Raw genomic sequence first — 11,572 nt, 5'->3', positions numbered from 1 at the left:
TTTCCCGACAGTAAAGCAGGCCAGTTGATTAAAAACTACTCACTCCACATGGACACTTTGTAATAATTTCCATTCAGTAAAGATATGTAATTGGAAAATAAAGCCATTTATAAAAAAAAAAAAATAAAGACACATGCCAATCATCCTATCCTTTAATCATAAGCAACCAAGAATACTAGGAAATGAGAAGGAACATTATAACACAAATATACTTCCCTCCCCCAGAAGAGCATAAACAAACCAAAAAATAACCATAATCCTTGGTAGAAACAAATAGGTCAAGGTATAGAAGAACATTTTAAAAAAAACAAAAGAAGTTTTAATTTTCTTAGAAATTAGATCCATGATATAAGAAGAAGAAAAAATAACTTTAAAGAATTTTTAAGTAGCAAAAATAAAATTGAATAAATAAAATTCCAGTCACTACAATGACTGAATGAAATAAAATTTTAGTAATCTCTCAGAACAAGACAGAGGCATGAACTATGTAAAAGATAAAAGACATGTAGACAATCTAGATTTAATTAACAGAAATCTCAATAAGAAAATGGCAAAAAAAATTGAAAAAGATAATTTCAAAGTTTAAGGATAAACCTTTAGATAGAGCCCACTGAGTATACTTTAAAATTATTTCTTAAAAATAAAAAATACATAGATATATAATTATGTGATTTTTAGATCAGAATAAAAAGTAAATCCCAAACAAAATCAAAACTGGCACCAAAATTTTCATCAGCAGCACTAAATACTAAAACACTGTGGTAAATTTACTCTATTAATGGCCCAAAATCATGTTCACCCTTTGCCTTGCTAACTTTGTAGTCCTCTCTCCTCACTTCAGCATGTGACTTGTTTTGACCAATTGGATGTCAGAAGAGATCTGAAAATGTGCTTGTGTGCTTTCGCTGTTTCTCCCAGATCCCTGCCACCATCATGGCAACATACTTAGGCAGCCTGCTGGGGAAATAAGAGAATTACATGGAAGATGGCTGAATCATTCTAGATGAAGTCATCCTAGACAAGTCAGTTACTAGCCAGATCTCAAATATATTTAATCTCAGTTTTATTGTCATGGTCATATAGCTACTCTCAGCTCTCCACAGACATGTGATCATTCAATTGAGAGCAAAAGAACCACCCAAGCAACCCATAATATCAAGAGTAAATGAATGATTTAGTTTGTTTAAGCTATGACTTTTAAGGAACTTTATTGTACATCATTGTTATGGTACCAGATAACAGAAAGAAACACAAAGGATCAATGATTCAAAAATTTTGAGTGAGAAGTTTAAACCTAATATTTAATACCCAGGCAAACTATCAATCAAGGGTGAAAGAAACAAGACATTTAACAAATGAAAGAACACACAGCCATTCTCTACTCATATACCATTTCCTCCTCAAGCAACTACTTGAGAATGTTTTCCAGAAAAAAAAGGGGGGGGGAATAAGACAACAAAGCTTATTGCATCTAGAAACAGTGAGTCCAATCCAGAATGTTCCAGATAAAAGCCATACAGTAGGCCCAAGGAAAATAACAAAAGATTGGACTGGGTGGCAGAGATTCTGAAAAGGAGATCTCCAAGGAAAAAAGTGTTTAAGTTACATAATAAAAGTAAATATGACTGAAAGACTAGAAAATAGACTGTAAAAATAATAGTACAGAGGTAACATCAATAAAAATGGCAAAATAAGGACATCCAAAAGTCTCCCTGATATGGCTTTCTAGTATCCTTATTTCTTTTTAATATTTTCTTAGAAATAAGAAGTAAGAATACTATAAAACCACATTACAGCAACTTTTTTTTTTAGAATTATGGAAATTAACACCGGTTTTACAGCATTCCAGAGATAATTTATAATCAGAAAAAAAGTTGGATCTCAGTAATGACAGTTTTGTGGCATTTTAACTGGCCCTATTCCTAAATGCCCCATTTCTAGTGCAATCGTAGTCTTGCAATAATCTACAATCACAGGAGAAACCAGAGCCTAGGAGCCACTGGATAGCAGTTCCCATTATCAGGGAATTGTCATTATTTTAACTGTCTGCAATTCCTAGGAAGACCCTGTTCAAAAGAATGTCTTTATTCAATCTTACTCAGAGCTGGTCCAGGATAACAACTGGATATCCAGCAAAATAATGAAGTTATACACCTAATACACATCTTGTACAAAAATTAACTTAAGAGGCTGGGGATGTAGACAGTAGTAGACCACATACTTAGCATGTATGAGACCTTAGGTTCAATCTCCAGGACCACACACACACACAAAAAAATTAACTTAAGATGAATCCAAGACCTAAAATTAAGAACTGTAAAACTCTCAGGCAAAAAAATGGGTGTAAGTTTCATAGCCTTGGATTGCTGTTAAGACAATCTAGTTAAAAAAAAATCTCTCATGTGTACTTAATACAAAAAAAAAAAATTTTAAAAATCTGAACAGACATTTCTCCATAAAATTGTGCAAATGGCATATGAAAAAATGTTCAATGTCAGTCATTACAGAAATGCAAATAAAAGCTACAGTTAAATACCACTTCACACTCAATAAGATCGTCATTAATAACCCATGTTGGCAAGAAAGTGAGGCCATCAGGACTCTCATGCATTGCTAGTAGAAATGTAAAGTGATGCAGCTGCTTCTGAGAACAGTTCCTCAAAAGGTTAAGCATAGGATTTTCATATAACCCTACAATTCCATTCTTGGTACAAACTCAACAGAAATTAAAATGTATGCCCACGCCAAAACTTGTGCACAAATGTCTGTGGTGGCATTAGCCATTCAGCCGAAAAGTGGGAACGATACAAATTTCCATCGAATGATAGACTTTTAAAATACATCCATATAATATATTGTTTAGCCACAAGATGAAATATTGATTCATGTTATAACATGAACAAATGTGCTACCATATGGATGAAAACATAGATGAACCTAGATGCATGGTATATGATTCAATTCATGGGAAATGCCCCAAAATAGGTAAATCCAAAAGAATATAGATTAAGGGTTTCCAGAGCCTGGATGTATGGAAGAATGAGGAATGACTTCTAAAGAGGTTTTTTTGGGGGGGTAATAAAAATACACTGGAATAAGTGGTGATAACAGCACATCTTCATGTACATATTAAAAGTCACTGAATCATACACTTTAAAAGGATAAATATTATACATAAATTATGTCTCTAAAAGAATAATGGAGGATAAGAATTAAAAAGTCCCTTTTCTTAAAAAAGTCACATTTTAAGGGCTGGGGCTGTGGTCCAGTGATAGAGTGCTTGCCTCGCATGTGTGAGGTACTGGGTTCAATTCTCAGCACTGCATATAAATAAATTATTAAAATAAAGGTCCATTAACAACTCAAAAAATATTTTTTTAAAAGTCACATTTTAAATGTTAAACTCAAATAAGAAATGATGTTATGTGATTGGTATTGATGTTAGGTGATAGATGATTCAAGAGACCTGCAAAAATATTCCTTCAGAGCCTAAGGATAACAACACTGAATCTGAGAAGAATTAAACTTAATGAGGACCCAGATGTGGATATGTATTATAATGTTAAATAATGTAGACAGCATTTCCTGGCTCTCAACTTTTAGAGACAATCAAACACAGCAAACTTAGAAGTGGTTGCAGATAGAAGGGGAAAGTGGGCTTCAATAAAGTTATAAGGGAAAATAGGGGCATCATTTTTAATTTACAAAGAGAACAAGAAAAAATACTAATCAACAAGACATAACTATCAAACATTTATGCCCCAAACAATGGAGCATCTACATACCTCAAACAAACCCTCCTCAATTTCAATAATCAAATAAACCACAACACAATAATACTGGGTGACTTTAACACCCCTCTCTCATCACTGGATAGATGCTCCAAACAAAAACTAGGAAGCAATAAAACTAAAATATAAAATTAATAATTAAGACGTAACCGACATATAGGATATTTCCACCACCAATGACTGAATACACTTTGTTCTCAGCAGCACATGAATCCTTCTCTAAAATAGACTATCTTAGGCGACAAAACAACTCTTAGCACTACAAAAAATAGCAATAATAATACCTTGCATTCTATCAGATCATAATGGAATAAAATTAAAAATCAATGATAAAATAAAAAAAAGAGAAGCTCTGGGTGTGGTGGTGCATACCTGTAATCCCAGTGGCTCAGTAGTCAGAGAGGAGGATCATAAGTTACAGCCAGACTCAGCAACAGTGAGGGGCTAAGCAACTCAGTGAGACCCTGTCTCTAAGTAAAATATAAAATAGTCCACTCGTGCAGGAGCCCAGGCACAGGTTAAGCCTAGTTCCAATCTACCAACTGGTATACCCATGCCAGAGCCCAGACCCTGGCCCAGACCCACCCCTGCAGACCTATGCCGGATCCAGACCCAGGCCTAGCACCACCTCTACCAACCTATGTGGGAGCCCAGACACAGAGTAGGCCCAGGTCCTCCCCCCAACCCACCCACCAGGGAGACCAGGCCTAACCCATATCCATCTTGGGACACTGCAGCCATCGCCATAGCCCTGCCCGTGCAGTTGCCTCCACCTTGTAACAACAGATAGGGACTACAAGAAGTGGCATCTCAGAGAAGGCATCCTAAAGCCAGTATAATGTCCACACTTTCAACCCCATATCTCAAAGAGGTTGCATTCATCTTGGGGCACACCCACTGGTATTTTGAGTTACTTCCACTATTGCCACCACCACCTTTAGTTGTAGTAGCACCCTCTTTTGGACACAAGCAGGAAGCCCAAAACCAAAGTGAGGTACAGATAATCTGAACAGATACAAGATTATAGGGTAGAAACTGTAATACTTACCATCTACACTGCAAGTAAATAAGACACTTAGACAACATGGAAAAACAAGGGAAGAAAGTGCTCCAAATAAGCCATAATACTACAATAACAATCCATGGACAGTGCAGTTGATGAAATGTCAAAGGAGTTTAGAATATCTGTAATTAAAATGATCTGTGAATTAAAGAATGACCTAAATGAGCAAACATTGATCACACCAACAAAGAGATAAGGGAGAAACTATAGATAGCAAAAGAGATTCTAAAAAAAAAAATCAGAAATTCTTGAAATGAAGGAAACAATAAACCAAGTAAAAATCTCAATAGGAAGCATTACTAACAGACTAGATCACTTGGAAGACAGAACATCAGATAATAAAGACAAAGTATACATTCTGGAAAATACCAGTTTCCACACAGTGGAGATGGTAAGAAACCATGAACAGAATATCCAAGAATTATGGGACAGCATCAAGACCAAATCTAAGAGTTATTGGGATAGAGGAAGGCACAGAGATTCAAACGAAAGGAATGCACAATCTCTTCAATGAGTTAATATCAGAAAATTTGCCAAACATCAAGAATGAATTGGAAAACCAAATGCAAGAGGCTTACAGGACGCCAAATGTACAAAATTACAACAGATCTTCACCAATGCACATTATAATGAAAATGCCTAGCATACAGAGTAAGAATAGAATCTTAAAGACCACAAGAGAGAGGAATCAGATCACATATGGGGGGAGACCAATTCGTATCTGATTTTTCAACCCAGACTCTCAAAGCCAGAAGATCATGAAACAACATATACCAAGCTCTGAAAGAACATGGAGGCCAACCAAGAATCTTATATCTAGCAAAATTAAACTTCAACCTTTCATGATAAACAAAAGTTAAGACTTTACAGCAAGAAAGTCTGCAAAACAGAGTATCCTCAGCAAAATATTCCAAGAGGAGGAAATAAAAAACAATGAAAATCAGCAAAAGGAGGGACTACACTAAAGGAAAGGCCAATCAAAGGAGAAACCAAGTCAAGTTAAAAAAAAATCAAATTTCCAGGAATACAAATCATATTTCAATAACAATCCTGAATGTGAATGGCCTAAACTCATAAATTAAAATCTAATCTGCTAGTTTGTCTTTTTTAAAAAGACTCAACAATATGTTCCTTCAAGAGACTCATCTCACAGGAAAATACATCCACAGACTGAAGGTGAAAGGTGGGAAAAAAGTAACACTCGAGTGGATCTTGTAAATAAGCAGGGGTTTCCATACTCATATCAGATAAAGTGGACTTCAAACCAAAGCTATTGAAAAGGGATAAAGAAGCACATTTCATACTGCTTACGGGATTCATACATCAACAAGACATAACAATCATTAATATCTATGCCCCAAATAATGGGGCATCTATGTATGTCAAAAAACACCTTCTCAATACAAGAACCAAATAGTCCACAACACAATAATACTGGGTGACTTTAATACACCTCTCTCACCACTGAATAGATCTTCCAAACAAAAACTAAACAAAGAAATTATACACCTCAATAATACAATCAATAATTTGGACTTAACAGACATGTACAGAATATTCCATCCATCAGTGAGTAAATACACTTTCTTCTCATCACCATATGGATCCTTCTCCAAAATAGATCATATGTTATGCTACAAAGCAACTCTTAGCAAATACAAAAACATACAGATACTACCCAGCATCCTCTCTGACCATAATGGAATGAAATTAGAAATCAATGATGAAATTTAAAATAGAAGCTACTCCAACACCTGGAGACTAAACAATATCCTATTGAATGATGCATGGATAAGAGAAGACATTAGGGAGGAGATAAAAAAAAATTCTTAGAGGTAAATGAGAACTCCAATACAACTTATCAAAATCTCTGGGACACTATCAAGGCAACGCTAAAAGTAAAGTTCATTGCATGGAGTTCATTCATTAAAAGAAGAAAAAGTCAACAAGTAAACAATGTAACTATTACAGCTCAAAGCCCTAGAAAAAGAGGAACAAACCAACACCAAAAGTAGAAGACAAGAAATAATTAAAATCAGGGCAGAAATCAATGAAATTGATTTTTAACTTGACTTGGTTAAAAAGAAACAAAAAATTAACAAAATAAAAAGCTGGTTCTTTGAAAAAAATAAATAAAATTGACAAACTCTTAGCCACCCTAATGAAAAGAAGGAGGAAGAAAACTCAAATTACTAAAATTTGTGATGAAAAAGGAAATATCATGACGACACTACTGAAATACAGAAGACAATTAGAAACTCTTTTGAAAATTATAACTACAGTATAACAGAAAGCCTTGAAGACACTGACAAATTTCTGGAGGTATATGATCAACCCAAACTGAGTCAAGAGGACATACACAATTTAAATAGATCAATTTCAAGCAAGGAAATAGAAAACGCCATCAAAAGCCTACCAACCAAGAAAAGCCTGGGATCAGAGAGATTAACAGCTGAGTTCTACAAGACAAAGAATTAATACTAATACCCCTCAAATTATTCCATGAACCAGAAAAGGAAGGAATCCTTCCAAACTCATTCTATGAAGTTAGTATCATCCTGATACCAAAACCAGGCAGAAACATCAAGGAAAGAAAATTTCAGACCATTATCTCTGATGAACATTGATTCAAAAATTCTCAATACAATTATGGCAAATCTCATACAAAAACATTTTTAAAAAAATAGTGCACTATGATCAGGTGGGGTTCATTCCAGGAATGCAAGGTTGGTTCAACATATAGAAATCAATAAATGTAATTCATCACATCAATAGACTTAAAGAATCATATGATTATATCAGTTGGTGCAGAGAAAGCATTTGACAAAAAACAGCACCCTCTCATGTTCAAAACACTAGAAAAGTTAGGGATAGTAGGAACATATCTTTACATTGTAAAAGCTATCTATGCTAAACCCAAGGCCAACATCATTCTAAATGGCGAAAAAATTGGAAGCATTCTCTCTAAAAACTGGAAAAACACAGGGATGCCCTCATTCACCACTTCTATTCAACTTAGTCCTTGAAACTCTAGCCAGAGCAATTAGACAGATGAAAGAAATTAAAGGGACACAAGTAGGAAAAGAAGAACTCAAACTATCATTATTTGCTGACAACATGATTCTATACTTAGAGAATCCAAAAACTCCACCAGAAAACTTCTAGAATTAATAAGTTCAGCAACATAGCAGGATATAAAATCAATACCCATAAATCAAATGCATTTCTGTACATTAGTGATGAATCCTCTGAAAGAGAAATTAGGAAAACTACCTATTTACAATAGCCTCAAAAAATAAATAAATAAATAAAATACTTGGGAATCAACAAAAGAGGTAAAAGACCTCTCCAAGGAAAACTACAAAACACTAAAGAAATATATGGAAGTAGACCTTAGAATGTGGAAAGATCTCCCATGCTCTTGGATAGGCAAAATTAATATTGCCGAAATGGCCATACTACCCAAAGTGTAACACAAATTCAATGCAATTCCAATTAGAATCCCATCATCACTCCTTATAGAACTAGAAAAAGCAATCATTAAATTCATTTGGAAAAATAAGAGACCCAAAATAGCCAAATCAATCCTTAGCAAGAAGAGTGAAACAGGAGGCATCATAATACCAGACCTTAAACTATACTGCAAAGATATAGTAACAAAAACAGCATGATATTGGCACCAACATAAACAAGTAGGCCAATGGTACAAAATGAAGACACAGAGACAAACCCACATAAATACAGGTATCTCATACTAGACAAAGGCACCAAAAATATACTTTGGAGAAAAGATAGCCTCTTCAACAAATGGGGCTGGGAAAACTGGAAATCCATATGCAGCAAAATGAAAATAAACCCCTCTCTCTCACTATAAACAAAACTCAACTCAAAATAGATGAAAGACCTAGTCATTAGTCCAGAGACTCCGTGCCTAATAGAGAAAAAAGTCAGCCCAAATCTTTGTCATGTCGGATTAGACTCTTCCTTAACAAGACTCTTAAAGCATAAGAAATAAAATCAAGAATTAATAAATGGATGGTCTCAAACTAAAAAGCTTCTTCTCAGCAAAAGAAACAATCAATGAGGTGAAGAGAGAGCCTACAGAATGAAAACAATTTTTTGCTATATGCACATTAGAGCACTAATCTCCAGGATATATAAAGAACTCAAAAAACTTAACACCAAAAAAACAAACAACCCAATCAATAAATGGGCTAAGGAGCTGAACAGACACCTCTCAGAAGAAATATACATTCAATCAACAAACATGAGAAAATGTTCAATATCTCTAGTAATTAGAGAAATGCAAATCAAAACTACTCTTAAGATTTCATCTCACTCAAGTCAGAATGACAATTATCAAGAACACAAGCAACAATAAATTTAGGAAAGGATGTGGGGAGAAAGGCTCACTCATACATTGTTGGTGGGGCTTCAAATTGGTGTGACCAATCTGGAAAGCAGTATGGTGATTCCTTGGAAAACTTGGAATGGAATCACCATTTTACCCAGCTATCCCACTCCTTGGTCTATACCCAAAGGACTTAAAAATAGCAATATTATAGTAACATAGCCACCTCAATGTTTATAGCAGCACAATTCACAATAGTTAAACTGTGGAACCAACCCAGATGCCCTTCAGTAGATGAATGGATAAAGAAACTGTGGTATATACACACAATGGAATATTACTCAGCATTAAAAGAGAATAAAATTATGGTGTTTGCAGGTAAATGGATGGAATTAGAGAATATCATGCTAAGTGAAGTAAGCCAAACCCCAAAAAAATCAAAGGACGAATGTTCTGTCTGATTAGTGGTTGCGAATCCATAATGGGTAAGGGGGATATGGGAAAAATGGAGGAACTTTGACTGGGCAAAGGAGTGGAAGGGGAGTGGAGGGAGTATGGGGGCAGGAAAGATGGTGGAATGAGATGGACATCATTACCCTAGGCATGTATGACTGCACATATGGTGTGATGCTACATTGTGTACAACCAGAGAAATGAAAAGCTGTGATGCAATTGTGTACCATGAATCAAAATGCATTCTGCTGTCATATTTACCTAACTAAATTAATTTTTAAATTAATTTTTAAGAACCATAAAATAGGGCTGGAGATGTGGCTCAGTGAGGGCCCCTGAGTTCAATCCCTGGTACCTGCCCACCCTCCCCCCCAAAATTAGAATACACCTGAAGTCTAAATAATATGCTACTGAATAACCAAGATAGCAGATAGCAGAAGAAATCAAGGATGAAATTAAAAAAAAATATTTAGAGGTAAATAAGAATAACCAACATTATCAAAATCTCTGAGACACTATGAAGGCAGTTCTAGAGGAAAGTTCATTGCATTTAGCTCATTCACTGAAAGGTTGCTTAACTGGTGACTTTCTGTTCTAACATTATATCTCAAAGCCCTATGAATAAAAGAACAAATCAAAACCAAAAGCAGTAGAAGACAGGAAATAATTAGAATCAGAGCCAAAAATCAAGAAAATTGAAACAAACAAGAAAAAATTAAAAAACAATGAAACAAAAAGTTGGTTCTTTCAAAAAAGATAAATAAAATTCACAAATCCTTAATAAAGCTAATGAAGAAAAAGAAAACTCAATTTCTAAGCTCATGCTGAAAAAGGTAATATGACATACACTATGGTAATTCATATGAAAATCAGAAACTATTTTGAAAATTTATACTTTAATAAGCTAGAAAATATTGAAGACAGTGGCAAATTCTTACAGAGGTACAACCTACTAAATTGAATCAGGTCAGAGAAATTTAAACAGATCAGATCAATTTCAAGCAATGAAACTGAAGATGCCATCAAAAGTCTATAAAAAAGAAAAGTCCAGGACTAGATGGATTCTCAGCTGAGTTCTACCAGACTTTCAAAGAAAAACTAGCCCCAATCCTCCTCAGATTACTCCAAGAAATAGAAAAGGTGGGGACCCTCCAAACTCATTCTATGAAGCTAGTATCAGACTGATGAGAAAACCAGACAAAAACATATCAAGGAAAGAAAACTTCAGACAAATATCCCTGGTAGGAGAGGAAGATAGCGGCGAGGGGAGTGCATTGCCCCTGTGTGCTGCTTCACTGTGTGGGAGTATGACAAGTCAGGACGGCTAAAGGATATCTTGTTAGGAATTTCCAGCAATAGTGGGGTGCTCCGGAACCTGGAGGAAGGATTTCCATCGCACGAGGATCGGCTACGGGGACTCAAACGCGAGAGGTTTGTCGCACAGAGGGTAACACTGCTTATTCAGCAAATCGCCCCGCGGCTAGAGTCTGCAGCGCGCGCTGGGAAACGAGGAGATAGCGACGCAGGGATACAGCGCTGCAGTTTCTGCCAGCCGTGCAAGCACTGTACTCAGGGCTGAATTCTGGGTTCGAGACGGGGGAAGGAAGCGGTCCATCTCGGTTCTCCACACCGGTCAGACCACAGAGGAGGCCAGCAGCCACCATGTTGGAAAGCTGACGTCACCATCCCTGTTTTCGACTGACCGCAGCTCATTCAGCCATAGAACAGGTAATTTCAGGCTGCCATTCACCTGCGGCTTGCAGACAGATTGCTAGGGTTCAGTGCCTGGGTGCTTCTTAGAACCTGATCTTATCGGAGCGAACACCGAGCGCGGGGCGGCCGAGTTCCGGCTCCCGGAACCGCCCTAGCCAAGGGCTGCGGAGCCTGCGGAGGCTGCTTCTTGGACCCTGCTCC

Source organism: Marmota marmota, unplaced genomic scaffold (genome assembly GCF_001458135.2).
Source record: "Marmota marmota marmota unplaced genomic scaffold, marMar, whole genome shotgun sequence".
In the NCBI taxonomy this organism is placed as follows: domain Eukaryota; kingdom Metazoa; phylum Chordata; class Mammalia; order Rodentia; family Sciuridae; genus Marmota; species Marmota marmota.
This window is presented reverse-complemented; position numbering follows the sequence as displayed.